This window comes from Antennarius striatus, chromosome 5 (genome assembly GCF_040054535.1).
Source record: "Antennarius striatus isolate MH-2024 chromosome 5, ASM4005453v1, whole genome shotgun sequence".
Taxonomy (NCBI): Eukaryota; Metazoa; Chordata; class Actinopteri; order Lophiiformes; family Antennariidae; genus Antennarius; species Antennarius striatus.
The window spans coordinates 19594708-19611610 of NC_090780.1; positions in this window are offsets into that span (position 1 = coordinate 19594708).

The window sequence follows — 16903 nt, forward strand, 5'->3', positions numbered from 1 at the left end:
ACCAAGGCTCTACAGTTCCTTTGAAATAAATGAAACCTTAATCCAAATTCCAAAAAGAGATGCAGCATCAAGATGTCTTCCTTCAGGGTTCTGTAAAAGCAAGTGGGAAAAAAAGTTATGGATTTTATTCGGATTTACTCCAAAATGTGACAGTTCCAGTTTCATCACTTGCTCCACAGTTTGATTAAAAATCTGTCAGTCAGACTGTGTGTAACTGATAAAAGTGTTGAAAATATAGAATTAAAGTTAAAGGAACCAAAAGATATTCATGGATGCATTCAAACATAACATGCTGTCTTTCCTGACACTTGCTCCATCCTTCCATGGTTTAAAAGACAAAATTGGTCTAAAAGTACTCCCAGTGCGAAACAAAAAAACATTCTGTGTAACACTAGAACAAACCAAAGACCAATATATCTGATAAATCAGTGCTATCCAATTCAGCAACTCACATGTGCATTGTTTCTGGAGTAAAAATAACGATACCCTATGCAAATGCCACAAGAAGGAAAATACATCTGGGGGGTTTCCATCTTCTTTTCACAATGTATCTATTATCATGTGTGCACAGATAGGAGTGAGCAGCCTGATGTTGTGTGCATGTGTGTGGAAGGCTGTCCATGGTTTATATCTCTCCACCAGAGAGTGTGCAAAACACAGATGGTTTCTGCTTTTGTTTCTTCAGACCTATGTGACCTTTCAAACAAAGATAACAGAGCGGTGTCTTATCCCCAGGCCCCCAGCCCAAAAAACAGCCAAGGACCGACGGCTTAGGCAGACCACTTCCTCCCCTCGAGTTGCCTGATAGAGAAATATTAACAATCAGCACCACAACCCCACCCTTTGTGTCACCACCAGGCATTCATTTTGGAATAATTAACTCTATTCTAATAAAGACGAGTCGCTGACAGACAGGAAATGATAGATCTGCATTAAAATAAGATGAGCTCCATGTGGTTCTGTAACAGTGTGAGGCTGACCGTGTGCGCTTTGCTTTCATAAGACACTCTTCATGTCATACGGCACATTGAAGAAACACAGTCGAATCATACATGAGTATTTTTTGAAATTATATAAAATTTATATATAATATTTGATATGTGTCTTTGAAATAAAATTTAATTTCGAATTGCTGTTTAAATTGTTACAAACTGTAAAAGGAATTTTATTAAAAGGAAATGTTCATTTAATTACTGTAATATTTAGAACCTGCAGTTTTCAATAGATGTTTTTTATTAGTAGTACTTTTTTTTTTTTTTAATTTTCATTACCAAGACAGCCTAGATAGTATTGATTGAAAGTTAATTAGGTCTGAGTTGAAAGAAGTGTTGAACATTTTGGTTCATTATCACATTTTAAATAGTGTTTGGACAAATATGTAGCACAAAGGAACCATAACTGTGCTAGATAGAGTTCATATGTTGGCCAAGAATGAAGAATGCTACGTACAGTATGTCTGATGAGCTTGACTGGTTCACATCCTGTTCCTGAAGAAATGTTTATATAAACTAGTTCAGTAGGTTTTATGTAATTAAGAGCATAATTGAAAAAATATTATAAGACTGGGGAAAGTCACATTTTCCATTCATTTTAATGTAATCTTGCACCAACAAACCAACCAACCAACCAATCAGAGACAGACACGTCATAGTTCAGACCCTCGCATCTAGAGCTTCTCTAAAAACGTCTGCCAACTGATTTCTGCTCACTGTGGATTTTTCTTACTCAGGTGTTCCCTTAGACAAGGAGAACCAAAAGAAAAGTGTTCCAACAAGACGTAGATATTTCTTCTACTACGGTATGTTTGACTTCCAGTCGCTTTTTTTCTATCCCACTTTCAGTCTATTAACACCCTCAAACATGTGGTCATTATCCTTTTTTCATTCATCTCACTTAGTCTCTCTCACACACACACACACACACACACACACACACACACACACACACACACACACACACACACACACACACACACACACACACACACACACACACACACACACACACACACACTCACACATTGACACAGACTCACTCGAGGGACTTGGAGTGGTTTCGCCGTCCTGTCTGCGGTCAGATATTTTGCTGAGGTGGTTTTAGTGGGGCTGCTGTGTATTCTCATGCACAGTGAGCCACAGGGGATGAAGCCTGTGGAGGGGGGGAGGAAGGGATGCTTTATGTCAAAGTGGAGGGTATTCTACTACCATCAGCACAAACAGCATGGTAAATTTTCATTTATGGAAGCCGCAATAGCAGCAAAGTGTGAAATATGCTTCCTATGTATATTTAATCATGCGATTTGTCATGACAACAATACATAGGTCACAACGCTGATATAATCTGGCAGTGTGGTTAAAGTGGCGATAATGAAAAAGACCGACCCATGGAGACCTCATCTGTCTCTCAGTGGGAAACACAAGAGGGAGAAGACACTTATAATTGCATTATCTATAATTAATATCTGCCCGAAGTGACGGGTGTCAGTCTTAACACTGATGTCAATAGGAAGCTATTGCTTCTATAGAGACAATACGTTTCCATGGTAATCTAGAGGTCAGCAGGATCAACTTTGATACAATGACCCGCAACCAATCGTTACTGTCATTGCAGGACATTCACAGGGTGATATTGCCTGAGTTGTCATTATTTGGTGCAGTGAAAATCCCTCTTGCGTCGTCTCTTGGGACTCCCTTTCTCTCCTCACCCCTCAGTGACCCATTGGCCATTGTCATTAATGTCCACACTTGTTTTCTTGAGCAGGGTCCCGGCTCTGCATTGGTTTATGATTTCAGCACTGTGGCGCCAGTGCAATAAGATTTAAACGCTAGGTGATGAAACCACTTAAAGTTCAAGTAGGTAATAAAGATTTATTGCTACGGGGAAAGCATCTTTTTTAAGCGTTGAGCGCACAAAACTTGACATATTTGTTTTAACTGTAATGTGTGTGTGTGAGTTGGCAGATACATGGATTTTTGTGTTGTTGTTTTTTAAATTCATTTTCCAAAACTGTGGTGACTTTGCACCCGAAGGTGAAATACAATTGAGGTCGCAGTCGGGTCAATATAATTTGTGGCAATCATTTTTATTTCATTCAATTGAGTTTGGTTTCACTTTAGTGAAGCCAGTGGAAACCCACAGTCCTGCTTCTTGGCGAAATATATCTGATTATTATTGAGAAATACATTCTGTAATAGAGGCAATAGTTCAGACTAAGTCAATGAAATGTGACTGATCTAATAAGGCAGATTTATTTAAGTATCACTGCTGTCAGACATCAGAAGCAAAACACATTAACTCATTATCAATCCTCGGTGAAGCTCTCATATAAATCTCACTCTCAGCTGATTTGAAAGTTGTGTAGGATGTCAACACTGCAGGGCAGAATGATTTGAATATTTCTATCGTACACAAATGTTGCTTTGAAAGCCTCACCATCAAAAATAATTCTATTTTGTCGGTTGTGCTGTGGAATATATTAAAATGACAGAGAAAGAAATAGCTTTCAGGAAGCTTAAACACTGCTGCCTTTTCCGCGGTAGCAGCAATAGTTCCCCACTGTGACAAAATCTGTACCTTCAAGCGCTCTGCTCATTTTATGAGCTCCATTACAAAGTTTGTGCTAACACAGACATAAAGAGGCAATAAAACAAGAGATATAATCCTCTGGGCAAACCTTACTATTGGATTCCTGTTCTCTTCAGGATGGACACATGCTTATTGTGCTAAGCAAATCCCTGTTCCCCCTCAGAACAACACCCTTCAGCATATTTTCCTTCTTGCTTTTAAGAGGTGTGAATGTGAGTGCGTGTACTGAGGTGTTCTACATTTATCCACCGCTGCACTTTTCCTCACTCGCATAAAATGAGGTCAAGGGGTGAGGTCTGCTCGGGTCTTACACTGTGGATACACAACTAGTGTCAGTGAAATGAGATGTAATATGTGGTGGAGTGGCTTTTATCAAATCAATCCTTGTGGCAGACAGTGAGCAGAGCAGACGGTGACAGGCAGGGAAATGAAGCTTTAGGTGGCCGCTGAGATGAAACGCTAGATGTCTCAGTCAGATACATGGCAGCCAGCTACGAGCAGAACCGCTAAACTCCCTGCAGCGACTGTCACCAGACCTCAACGTAAATTATATGATGGGCACGTTCCTATTGGGAAGCTGTAGCAACTTTGGGTTAAAGGGGTGCACGTAAACAGAAATTTTCATCCATAATGTGTTTGGTTTATAATTTGATGAAATTAAGTCGCATTTAGAAAACAGATTTTGTTTTGCACCGCTGTCACCTCACCTGCAGAGGACAAGGCTGTCACAATCTCATCTCTCATGTGCATCCATTACCGTGTGGAATGATAATGGGAAAGAGCCACTACAAGGGCAGAGCCAAACACTAACACGATTATGGTGATGACTGCCAACAGCTACTACCCTAAGCACCTGCGAGATGAGCAGCAAAAAGGCAATTCCTCACAATTAATCAAAACTCATAAATAGACATAATGCCATTGACTTTCACTTCTGGCTGACAAGCCACAATGGTGAATGTTGTTGATTCCTCTAAAGCTATTCAATCATGTTGATGGAGGTGGGGGGCGGATTTGTCAGGGTACAATAAATCACACCAACATTTAGTTTAAACAGTATCAGTAAATGTAATTAGCCAGAATTACAACTTTACATGTGAGAGACCTGAAGCAGATAATTCTGACATCCATCTCTCTAATTAGGCTATGAAATTTGTGAAGTGGCTTGTTGTATTTCATATTAAACAGTCCCAGGGGGTTCCCATCTTGATGGAAAAGAAAAAAAAAAAACTGGCATTAAAAAAACTGTACGTAATGATTTTAATTATGTGACATTGTGAGAGGTCTGGGGATGAGGAATTGTAAATGGATGCAGTTACCTTTGCAGCTCTGTGAAGCTGTAGTCTGGAACAATGGTGCTTTGGGCTAAACGCCAAAAGTCAACAGAATAAGAATGCTAGCAGGCATATGCTAAACAGGCAGAAACCATGTTCACCATCTTTTGTTTAAAGAGGCAGCATGATATTACCTGCAAACCAAACTCACAGCATAGCTTAGCTTGATGAGGGAACGCTGGCATACAAAGAACACACACACACGCACACGCACACGCACACGCACACGCACACACACACACACACACACACACACACACACACACAGAAGGTGCTGTGATGCCTTTCTTTGGTGGCCCTTCAAAGGGTTTCAGAAACCAACATTTTCAGTCAGTGCCTATCGTGGCTTTGTGCACACTTAAGAAAGAAATACAATGTGTGACACTGGCAGGTAGTAGCATTGCCCAAACAGTCGAATGGAGTGTACAGGATTGCACTAAGTGTGCAAAATAATCATATTATGTTCAGGTGTGCAACCAGGACCAGGGGGTTAACTATGCAGTCTGTCATTTGAAGAACAAGCACGGCAGATTACCGCTAATCTGGAGAAATACCATAATATATGTAATACATACATACACACACACACACACACACGCACACTGCGTACGCCATGAATGCAAGCACCAATGTGAGCTTAAACACACCAAAGGGGTCACAGAGAAGGGATTGTTTTTTAATATGTTGCGTGATGCATGTCTGAAAGTAGCTACAGATATACAGTAAGTGGCCAATTTGGCATCTAATTACCTTACCGGTCAGTCAGTTAGTCAGTGGTGGTGATCTAGTCATAATGCATAATGATAGTAATTATAATAAGAATAAAAAGAACAACAATGAAATCCCTCACCCAGTCGCTACCACTAGTCAGGAGGTTGGCAGTGCCAGATGAAATGTTAAAGTAGGCTGGGGCTGATGCTATCTTTCTTAATGGAAATACCAATGTTTCGATTACAAAATGATCAAATTAAAGTTTATAAACTTTATGGATTCTCTGCGAAGTAATTTTCTGAGAGAAATAAGCCTTGATGCTGAAAAACTAGATTTAATAAAAACATTTCATAATTATGGAATGCTATAAAAGATTTATCAGTATGGCTGCATGTTGGTGGATGTTATTTATCTGCACAATAGAAGAAGAAAGAGAGGAAAGCAGATGAAAGGAGAAGATGGGGACGAGTTCATAGCAGAGGAGAGGTGAGACAAACAGAAAATAGATGTCTCTTCCATCCAGTGACCGCTGCCCACGAGCAGACCAGCTACTTAAACGACCATAACTTTTATTTATTACAGCTTCTATACTGAGAAGGTGCAGTCGTGTGTTTGAAAGCTGATGAGAGGATCACAAGAGGTGTGTGTCACACTAAAGTCTATTTGTCCAGAGGAGGTGTTCTCTGATAATGGAAAACGATTGTCAGAAAAGTGATTGGAGTCCAATTGAATTGAGTAGAGCTGGTACTACTCAATGGGAATGAAACGTTATTTACAATAATTTTGTATACAATGACTTGTACTTATTACTTGTAATAAGTTCTATGTCGTTGTGAAATGTTATTTACAATGATTACTGATTGGATTAGTATCTGCAAAGCTTAGGACGAACCAGGTCAAAGAAATAAACAACACCATCACCATTTCTCTGGATTATCAGCTTCTTTATCTGGGATCTGTCTGCAGAGATCACTGGTCAAAAACTCCACCTGTTCCCAGAGAATTTGAATGCAAACCAATGCTCCTTTACTGCTTCATGACTTACTGATGAGCTTCCTTTGCCGAGGGAGGCAGCAGTCTCCCACACAGGGTGTGAATCCAAACACCTCCCTACGTTTCGCAGAATCATCTCACCTCAGCACGGTTGCTTGGTGATCGATGCGTAATCATTCCAAATTGAGCTTTAAAGCAGGATACATACAGACAGACGGCTGACACCCTCCCGTCCTTTTTTGGAAACACATGGGTTTCATTTCTGTCCTACTCCATTAGCAGCTTTTTCTTTTGCATCTCTTTTCTTCTTTCCATTGCAGTTGTTTTCATGTCTCACCGACAAACACTTAATCTTTGAAGTGGAGCAGATGCATCTTTTTTTTTTTCTCTCTTGAGGTTAGTCCAGCGCTGTGGTACATGGCAAGGCACACAACACACATCTAGTGGCGTTCCACCTTCGGGCTGGTGCCCCACGTCCCTCCAGCCTTCCACATGAGAGGACTTTGTCGATTCATATGAACGACTGCAGAAATCTTGAGGGATATCTCTCGTAGTGGGTTTGGGTAATGTGAAAAATTCAAACCCACAATAAAAAATGATCTCTTCCTCTACAGGGTTTGTGTTTTTATTGGTTTCCCTGTAATAGAATGTGGGAAACTTCCACCTCGCTATCACCATGGGAATAATATAACTAAAACAAATATATGGCTCTTATCTAACAGTAGCTTAAGGGTCCCTGTATTTCATCAAGGATCGAGCTGGTGCACACACAGATAAACATGTTGCATTATTACATTATGAAAAATATAGCATTGATGCACCTGCTCTCATTTCATTTCTCACCATTCATATCAGCGTACATAAAGCGGGTTGTTTTACTCTGGTGGCAGAGTGTGCATCAGTGAACACTGACTGAATTCAAGGCAATATGGAGCTGACAATTGCTGTTAGCAAGTCATCCAATATCAACATATTCTGAGGATGATTGAGCAGAAAAATAGACAAGATGTGGTCTGCATGATGTCATCCAACGTGTGCAAAACAGAAACACCCCTCTCTTCTTGGTGCCTTAAAACCCTGGATTGGGTGGGATTTGTTTTTTTCTGCAAACATGAAGTGTTAAAGGGTTTGTGTTGATTAGCAGCGAGAAGATGGCTTAGCCATGATGGAACTGTATTGATCCAGCAGCAACGCACTTTATGCTAAATCCTCATCTTGACAACTATGATTGAACACTTGACAGATATTTGCCTGTGGGTTTTGTGTGATAAAGTAGAATTTCTCAGTGATTGGGTGTGGGTTTAAAAAAAAGAAAGAAGCAACATTCTCAAAAGCATCCCACCTGCATGAGCAGATACTGTGAAGTGTTTACAGTGTATAACTTCAGACTTATAAAGTGTTTTATTACGCTTAAGTATGCATCAGGGTGCATAGATGCTATGAAAGAGTTTTTTTTGCCAAGACAATTAGCTGAATTTTGCATAATTGGAATTTGGGAGAAGGAGCTTTGGCTGATGTTGCCTTACAGTTGTTGTTTTTTTTAAATTAAACCTTTAATAATTGTAAATTATGCATCATGAATGTTAACACCTAAACTAAATTTACATCATCAGATCAATGTCTTTAAAGCACTGATGATGATGACAGCCGTTTTTCCCCTGCTGTGCCAACAGATGACTTCATTCTGAAGTCAGTGGACCGTCTGTAGGAGGACAGTGTGTAAGATGCATTTTCTTTGTTACAATGGTTATGTTTGGAATTATAAAAATGACATCTCATCTGTTGGGCAGAACAGTTTTCATAGATATCAGTTTCTTTGTTTTTAAGAGACAAACAGCTGTTGCTATGCCATAAACTGATTTTTACGTTAGTCATTAAGTTTCCAAAACCCTCAGATGTTTGAATCCAAAGATTCCATCTATAGTAAAGCATTCTGGAGACTTTGTGGCAAAAGTTATGACCACTAGCAGAATCATTATCTACTTCTGCAGAGAGTTATAAACATAACGACTCGACATATTCTCATCTTCTACTTCATTATTAATTTGTCCTCTGCAGCTGTTATCAGGAGGGAAAATCAGTTCAGAATGAATGGTTGTGTCATGTCAGCTTTTAACCGTATGAGCTGTTCACACACCTCACCTGTGAATAATTGACAATAATAGGACAATTCTGAAACGTCTGTTAGAATTACAGGAGGAAAGTAGAAAATATTTATATTTTGTATTATGTTTTACTGTATATCAGTAATACAAAAATAATTGTTCAAACCTCACTTATTAACAGAAGTAGTAAATCCTCATTTGATGGGAATAAGGAGAGATGCTGTGCGATGATCCAGCCCGCCTGGCACCCACTATAAACCAGCTGTCTGCAGAGAAGACTATCGCTCTCTTTATTATTGGTCATTTGAATGGATTAGTGGAACAATCAGGTGGATGTCAAGACTTGTAATCACTCAGGGTGATGTTAGGAGACAGTGACATATGATGGAGTCTTCACTGCAGGAAGGAGAGGAGAGAGTGTGTTAAGATAAGATAGACAGAGAGGCAGAGAGAAAGAGAGAGAGAGAGAGAGAGAGAGAGAGAGAGAGAGAGAGAGAGAGAGAGAGAGAGAGAAGATGTGTATGGTATACATTTGTAAATGTTCTATATGAGTGTGTGATTTTCTGTTCCAGTGGTTATTAAACATTCAGCATCTGGGTCATGTGATGTCCATTACTTCACTTAGTGGCCCAAAGGAGCTGATAAACATCACTTGGCCACCGCTTCAATAAATTATAACACCCAAATTGTTTTTAATCAGGATCTCATTTTAGTTGCACTGTAATGAATTCATTATGATGAGTTGGGGAGAACGCTGAGCTCGACAGTGGCCGTGGGGACCCATCCTTGTTTCATCACACAGTGTAGAATCTGTACCTACATGCAAAACACTCTGTTATTGCATTTTGTGAGGATTTGGCTTGAGAACCAGATGATGACTGGTTCAAGACCAGCATAAACCACAGTATGTAGTGTGGACTGGTCGCTGAAGAGGTGCCAGTTTAAGTCCTGGGGACCGCCGAGGTGCCCCTGAGCAAAAACTGTTCTCAAGATGTCGCCAGACTGCTGCCCTACACTCACTGTGTGTGTGTGTGTGTGTGTGTGTGTGTGTGTGTGTGTGTGTGTGTGTGTGTGTGTGTGTGTGTGTGTGTGTGTGTGTGTGTGTGTGTGTGTGTGTGTGTGTGTGTGTGTGTGTGTGTGTGTGTGTGTGTGTGTGTGTGTGTGCGCGCGTGGTGTGAACTATATGTGTGTCATATATACCGGAGTGTTAATAAAATAAAATCAGTCTTAACTGACAAATAGAAAATTTACCATGGCAACATGAGCAGTATGACAAGTTCCTGAGCTCTGAAGATAAAAACTGAATTAAACCAAAAGTAGAGCTACTATTATTAAGTACCGTTATCATGGAATAATAACGAAGACCATAAAGACCCAGGTACAACTGCATTATTTATGTGAGGATGTGAAACAGCCTAGAGTGTCTCGAACACTCAGGGCTTTTCATAAGCGTGTTGTCATTATGGTTGTTAAATGTGGTGATAAAATCACGAGTGTACTCAAGGATTAAATCATTAATCTTAACGTCAGGAAGAATACACAAATGAATAATTTTATCATTCATTAATGTGTGATATGTCAACATGAGTAAGAGCTGATGGCGATGGTAATAGTTTGAAACTTTCTATTAGTTGGAGTTAAAATCATTAAAAATGCTTAATTGTGATAGTTAAGCTTATAAATACCACAAATGCATCTAAGGATGGTTTATTGTTTAAGTGTATTGGAAATATTGAACCACAATATTCCAAGTGCACAGCATACTTTAAAGCACACTGCTGCAGTGAAGTTGTGACCAACCTACCAAGCTGTCAGGTGTGCTGCTGTCCTTTTGAGGAGATAGTGAAAGATTGTAGGTTATTTACCTCCTGTGATAGTTCCATAGGAGTGTTAGTCGTCAACGTTTGAGCCCAGTGACAAAAAAGATAAACTGCAATCCTGTCACTGGTATGGAGGCTCTCTCCTAAGTCATGTTCTCAGTGGAAAGGAAGGATATACCCCACTTCCTATAACTCCACCCTGCCCCATGCTCTACAGAGGAAAGAGGACGACATAAAATGCAGGGCTAAAAAACTCCCTCGGGGTTAAACCACAGGGTGGGAACAGTACAAGACAACTGATGGCTGTTTGTGGCTTTGGTGTGATTTCCATCACACTGTAATGTGATAAAAATGCACAATACAGGGAAGGCTATAGCAGTAAAATACATGTATAAGTGAGAATGAAAAACAAATACAAAATAATACATGCATTAAAAATAGAATACATTGAAAATAATGAGTTAAATCGATGCAATCCAGACATCCAATATTTCTCGGGAAAAGAGAAATTCAACAGCTGCTGAAAAACAATATGCGAATGTGTAATATATACACTATAACTGTTCGATTCAGCTGGTATGGTTTATTCTAGGCAACAGCAATTCCTCTAACAGACAATTAGTGTGTTGCACACGTAGACCCCAAGATAGAAAAATTCCCTGCATCTTCCATTTCTGGTCCTGGATCGAGTGTAAATGAATATTTATTGATGCTATGGCAAGATGTGACAACTGCTGTGAATGTGTATTAGCTACATTAGCTTCAGCTATGTGAGATTCATTATCCAAACATAACATGTGGCTGGTGTCTGTCATTATATAATGACATGGCAATGGAAATGATGGAAATGAAAGTTCTAATTCAGGGTTTCCCCAACCTGCTAAATCCCACTTGAAGCCATGAACATAAGCTCAGGGTTATTTGCACTGACTTTTGAATTGCCCTTTGACTATGTATGCTGCTTTAGTCGACATAGATTATCACACCACACTACATTTAATGGAACAGGAGGCTCCTTTTGATACGTACTCTCCACCCTGCTGTTAAGATGAAACATCTAACCTTTAATATGTGTTCCTTGTCATTTCATTCCATGTGAGGAAATTCTTAGGTGATCACTGACATGCCAGATGTTGTCCCTACAAATCAGTGTCTCTTTTTTAGCAAGGAGGGGACAATAATGACAGAGGAACAGTAGGAATGGCATGGCAGGAAGTGTTCTGAGGATGCCAGGAAACAGGAAGCATGAGCAGGAATAAACGCTGTCGAAATAGCTGGAGAGACATTTCCGTTCCACTGTCTTAAGGTTCTCTGACTGATTCCTGTGCTGTCCTTGAAAGACACACATAGAGAGAGACTCCCCAACAGGCAGGTGATGTGAAAAATATATCATAATACCAACGCTGCACTGATAGGAATCAGAAAAAAATGGCAGTTTTGGGTCCAGGTGGGTTTTTTTGCCTTGTGCCTGAACAACATGTGTCATCAGTGCCTGTAATGTTCAATCTGGACTTGTGAGTTGGTGCCTTTAAGAATAAATAGAATTGTGCAGCTGCCAAATATTCACTGTCATGGGTTGCCAAAATTAATAAATAATTTGACGTGTACTCACTCAGATTATGCGCACACTCTAAAAGCAGCCGGCTAGTTCATCTCAACACAAAGACTGTAAACACTGGGAATAGCTAGCCTAGCCTCTCCTGAACAACTGAGACTGTCTCTAGCAGAGTCCATTACTTCCAAGTTTATTTGATGTCTTTTTAAGTGGTAATGCAAAAGTATCATGTCTTTAGATGTTAAATAAATATATGCAAGAATTACTGTTCCTACTGTTCCTGTCTGACTTTTCTACTTCTTTATGTATAATGAAGAAGAAGCAGCAAATGGAGGAGGTGAGCTGGCACCTCTCCACTGCCAGTTGGCACTCTGAAATTTTTGGTCCATATGGGCCTTGAACTGGCCACCCTCTGGTCTGCAGCTCTAGACCCAGTGGACTGAGCTACTGTCTGCTTTTATTGTGTCATGAGACGCAATAAGAACCCGTATGGTCAATGGTGTGTTTCCATTAAAGTTATATGAAACGAGTGAGGAAATGTAGTGAAACAAAACTCTAGACTTGTACTATTTATTAGTGACTGCTTTTAATAACGCAGTAGGGACATTTCCTATTTCCTTCAGAGTTACCACACAATTACCACACAGCTTTTCCTTCATCCAAAAAATAATTTTCAGGGCCCAAATAGCAAGGAAAACAGCGATACAGCAAGATCATGGCAAGAACTCCACCCCTGTAGACAGGAAGTGCCGAGCACAAATCGTCTGTGAGTCTCTACCCATCAGAAACAGGATGAACAAAGTACAAACCAACAATAACGCCACACCCCACATGCTCGGAAAATGGATTGTGTTGTTGAGCACCTTGGTGATGTTGCAAGAAAATAAACTTGGAAGATCTGGTCAATGATTTATGTAGAAACAACCATGTGGAGTAAAATGAATTAAGGTGTTAGAAGGAAAAAAGTCTGACGCCTACCTGTTATTAGTGGGTTTATTTTCCTTTCAAGAAACAAATTTCAGACAGAGTAAACAATAGCGATGACTAGTGCTATCTTCATTCATCTTCAGCATGAGTTACCATGGAAAAGCCATTGAGCCATCAAACAAAGAATGGGAGCATTTTCACAACAAGATCTATTCATTGCATGGAGATGAATACACTCCATGCAATTTTGGTTTAAGGTAAACACATCAATCATATATTAAATAATTCAAAAAATACATCATACTCAACAGATTCCATGCTTTGCTACACAAACAGTGATAAAAAAGTGTGTGTATGTGTGTGTGTGTGTGTGTGTGTGTGTGTGTGTGTGTGTGTGTGTGTGTGTGTTTCTTTGAATCTATTAGACAGGCTTGGGTACAATTTAGATGTGCACACCACAATGTAATGCAATAAAATATGAAGATGACACAACAGTGTGCGCACAACCGCACACACACGTGTTGGGATCATAGAGCAGGACAACAGTCTTGTCGAGTCTATATAAAGTCTAATTACATTGTGAGCAGTGGTGATAAATCACTAGAATCTTAATCAGAGCAATCCAACAGAGAGAGTCATCAATCACTTTCTACAGCACAACACAACATCAGCTTGTAGCTTCTCCTCGTCTTCTGACTGACAGACACGCTGCATGCCTAACATGTGACGCATCACCGAGACACAATATCATTAGTGCAATCAACACCACTCTGGACGTCCTGACAGAAAGCCATCAAAAGGCAAATGGACTGAAGATACAAGGGCCGTAAAGATGACAAGCCCAGATTCCCACGTCAATGCATGTGATGGAAACCTGCAAAGAAAAAAAACCTTCATGAGGGCTAAATGAGGAAGGACATCGTATGAACAGCACCTCTGGAGTTTTTCTTCCCATCATCACATTATTGAAAGCCTGTTTTAATAAAGCATTTCATGTGATGGACTATTCATCTGTGTATTGTTCGATCTCTGGATAGATGTGCGAACTGTATTGCATATCAAACTCCAATTAGGACATCATTCTTTCTTACTCTTACTCTTACACACACACACACACATACACACACACACACACACACACACACACACACACACACACACACACACACACACACACACACACACACACACACACACACACACACACACACACACAGCCCGGTTTTGCACCAGCTGGGATTTCTGCAGGAACTCGCCCACTGATATCAAACTCAGCAGTATTTTGGAACATGGGCTTCAAAGCCAAGGCAGAGGTGAGTGTTTTCATCTCATGTTATTAAAGTGACATAACTTTAAAAATGTTACTGATACAATGTGAGCAGGGCTCACACAGACAGATCCTCCATCGGGAACAAGGTGAGATTTCCTATCTTGTCATGTCTTTGTCCAAGGCTTTTTAAGGACTGCCATGCGCGACATTTCAAAGTTGTTAAAGTATGCTAGTATCAGTTGTGTTTATCCATAATTTTTGTATCTTTAATTTTTCTTTTATAGATTTAGAGATGGATTGAAGACGCTTGGTGTTCTGTGTTCAATCCAGATGCATTCAGGCTTTTGATATGCTCTGAACCATCCCCACTGACAGTTGACCTGATGCACCATCTTTTACAAATCTGGCTTCTAAACAGGACAGCAACAGGAGAAGGGCAGAGGGGCATGTTCTACTGTTTTAGAGAGACTACTTGCAAGATGCAGGAGGGAAACATTGGTGTGGTCAGGTCTTCAGAGGTGATTACCTCCAGCTGTGTTCACTGCAGTTTGCTCCATTCATAATTGTTGTGTCACTCAGACGGCTAACCCTAACGCTCTGAATCTGAAGATTTAAAAAATGAAAAGAGGCACAACACAAAGCCAGTTCATAAACTAAAAACAGTAAATGGCAAGGCAGGGAAATAAAATCAATGAAATGCTGTGTGTGTATGTGCATGCGTGTGTGTGTGTGTGTGTGTGTGTGTGTGTGTGTGTGTGTGTGTGTGTGTGACTTTGATAGTGTAAGTAAGAGTAAGAATGAATTCTGTCCTAAACAGCCTCTCATTGTATTTGGCTGAGATGGATGGCAGAGAGCCGGGTCACCTTAAATGTACAGTGGTGACATTCAGAATGTGCCTGCTTAAGGTGGAGGAATGACAGATGGCATTTCAGTGGAATCTATAAAAATGTGTCACCACTGGAAAATATTTTGACTTCTGGTCTCTGATGTCCTACTTTAGATCAAGTGTACATTTAACAACAACTCAAAATAATGCCGGAGGAAGTTTTGCTTCAACTAAAAGATCTCAATCTGCTGTGATGCCCATGAGAACTGGGTCTCTTCCTCAAAATAATATAATTTTCAACTGTCTTCTGGGCTTCCAATTCCCATTTCGTTTTTCCTGCTGTTTAACATAAGGAAACAAAAGCTGAGGTTAAATGAAAGACACAGCGATAGACAGAACAAATAGAAGAAGAAGAAGAAGAAGAAGAGAGAAGTGGCTGGATGATATGTTAGGCAGTCAGCTATGAAGGACATGGCCGCAGCAGTTATTTTTAGTTAGCAGTATTTGGACGCTGTCATTCGGAACATCTCATTAAAAATCAGAAAAAAAAAAGACTTGATGCTCCATCAAACCATTCAAGTCACTGAAACTCATGGGGGAAGAACCCCATGACCTGCTCTCTCTCTCTCTCTCTCTCTCTCTCTCTCTCTCTCTCTCTCTCTCTCTCTCCCCTCTCTCTCTCTCTCTCTCTCTCTCTCACACACACACACACACACACACACACACACACACACACACACACACACACACACACACACACACACACACACACACACACACACACACACACACACACTAGCATCAAATGAGACAGTGGCAGGCCATCGGTGTATTATCCAGATCTTTGGTGACCTCTGCTAAAGGTATCTACACCTCATTTCCTTTAGTGTTTGCAGACAGATGGATAAATCACACTCACATGCCTTTGGGCCTGTCTCTTAAAATGCATAGAAGTCCATTCAAGGTTTATTAATCATCCTATAATTAGAGATTAAACACTAGGATTAATTATTCCAACGTGGATTCAGCATATCAGATACATGAGAGAGAGGTTGTCAGTATTATTGGATCTTAATTTTATGTCTCATTCATGCGAAGTGCAGCATGAAAGGGGGTCACAGCAATAAAACACATTTGCAGTGATCCATTGATGTTTTGTATTTATCGTTACTGCTGGGCTATAATAATTACCCAAGGAGAAATGTTACAAAACAAATTTAAAGATCAAGTTACAGATTGCAACCAGCATAATCACGACAAAACAAAGTTCCTGTTCTTGAAAAGGGTTAATTTAACTCAAATGGACCATTTCTCGTTGTCTGTCTCTCCTTGATTGTTAAGTGGTTTTATAGATGATTGCTCAAGGTATACGGCTGAACCAGACAGAGCAATTATTAAGTACCTGTAATTACCAGAGAAGTCAATTGACTCTTTTCCATCATTACAGCTTCAGTGTTCTACATTGCTTTAAAGGGTAATCTCGCATGGAAGGGTGCCAAAACGTGGGCAGCTTTGCTACTTGCATTGTTACGCCATTTTTATTTGTACAGTTTAATGTGATGTACAGTAAATTACACAATGGTCAATGTGCTGTACCAACTGAGCTGTCACGAATAACTGGTAAATGCTGCCACCTGTTGGATATGAGGTGCACCTGCTGCCTTTGCGGTGGACGAAGTTGCCTTTCAATACGAGCGGAAATATCAAACTTACGTTACAAATACTTTAATGCTAAGTTACCTATCATGCCGTCTATCATTTTAAAGCCTTGGTTACA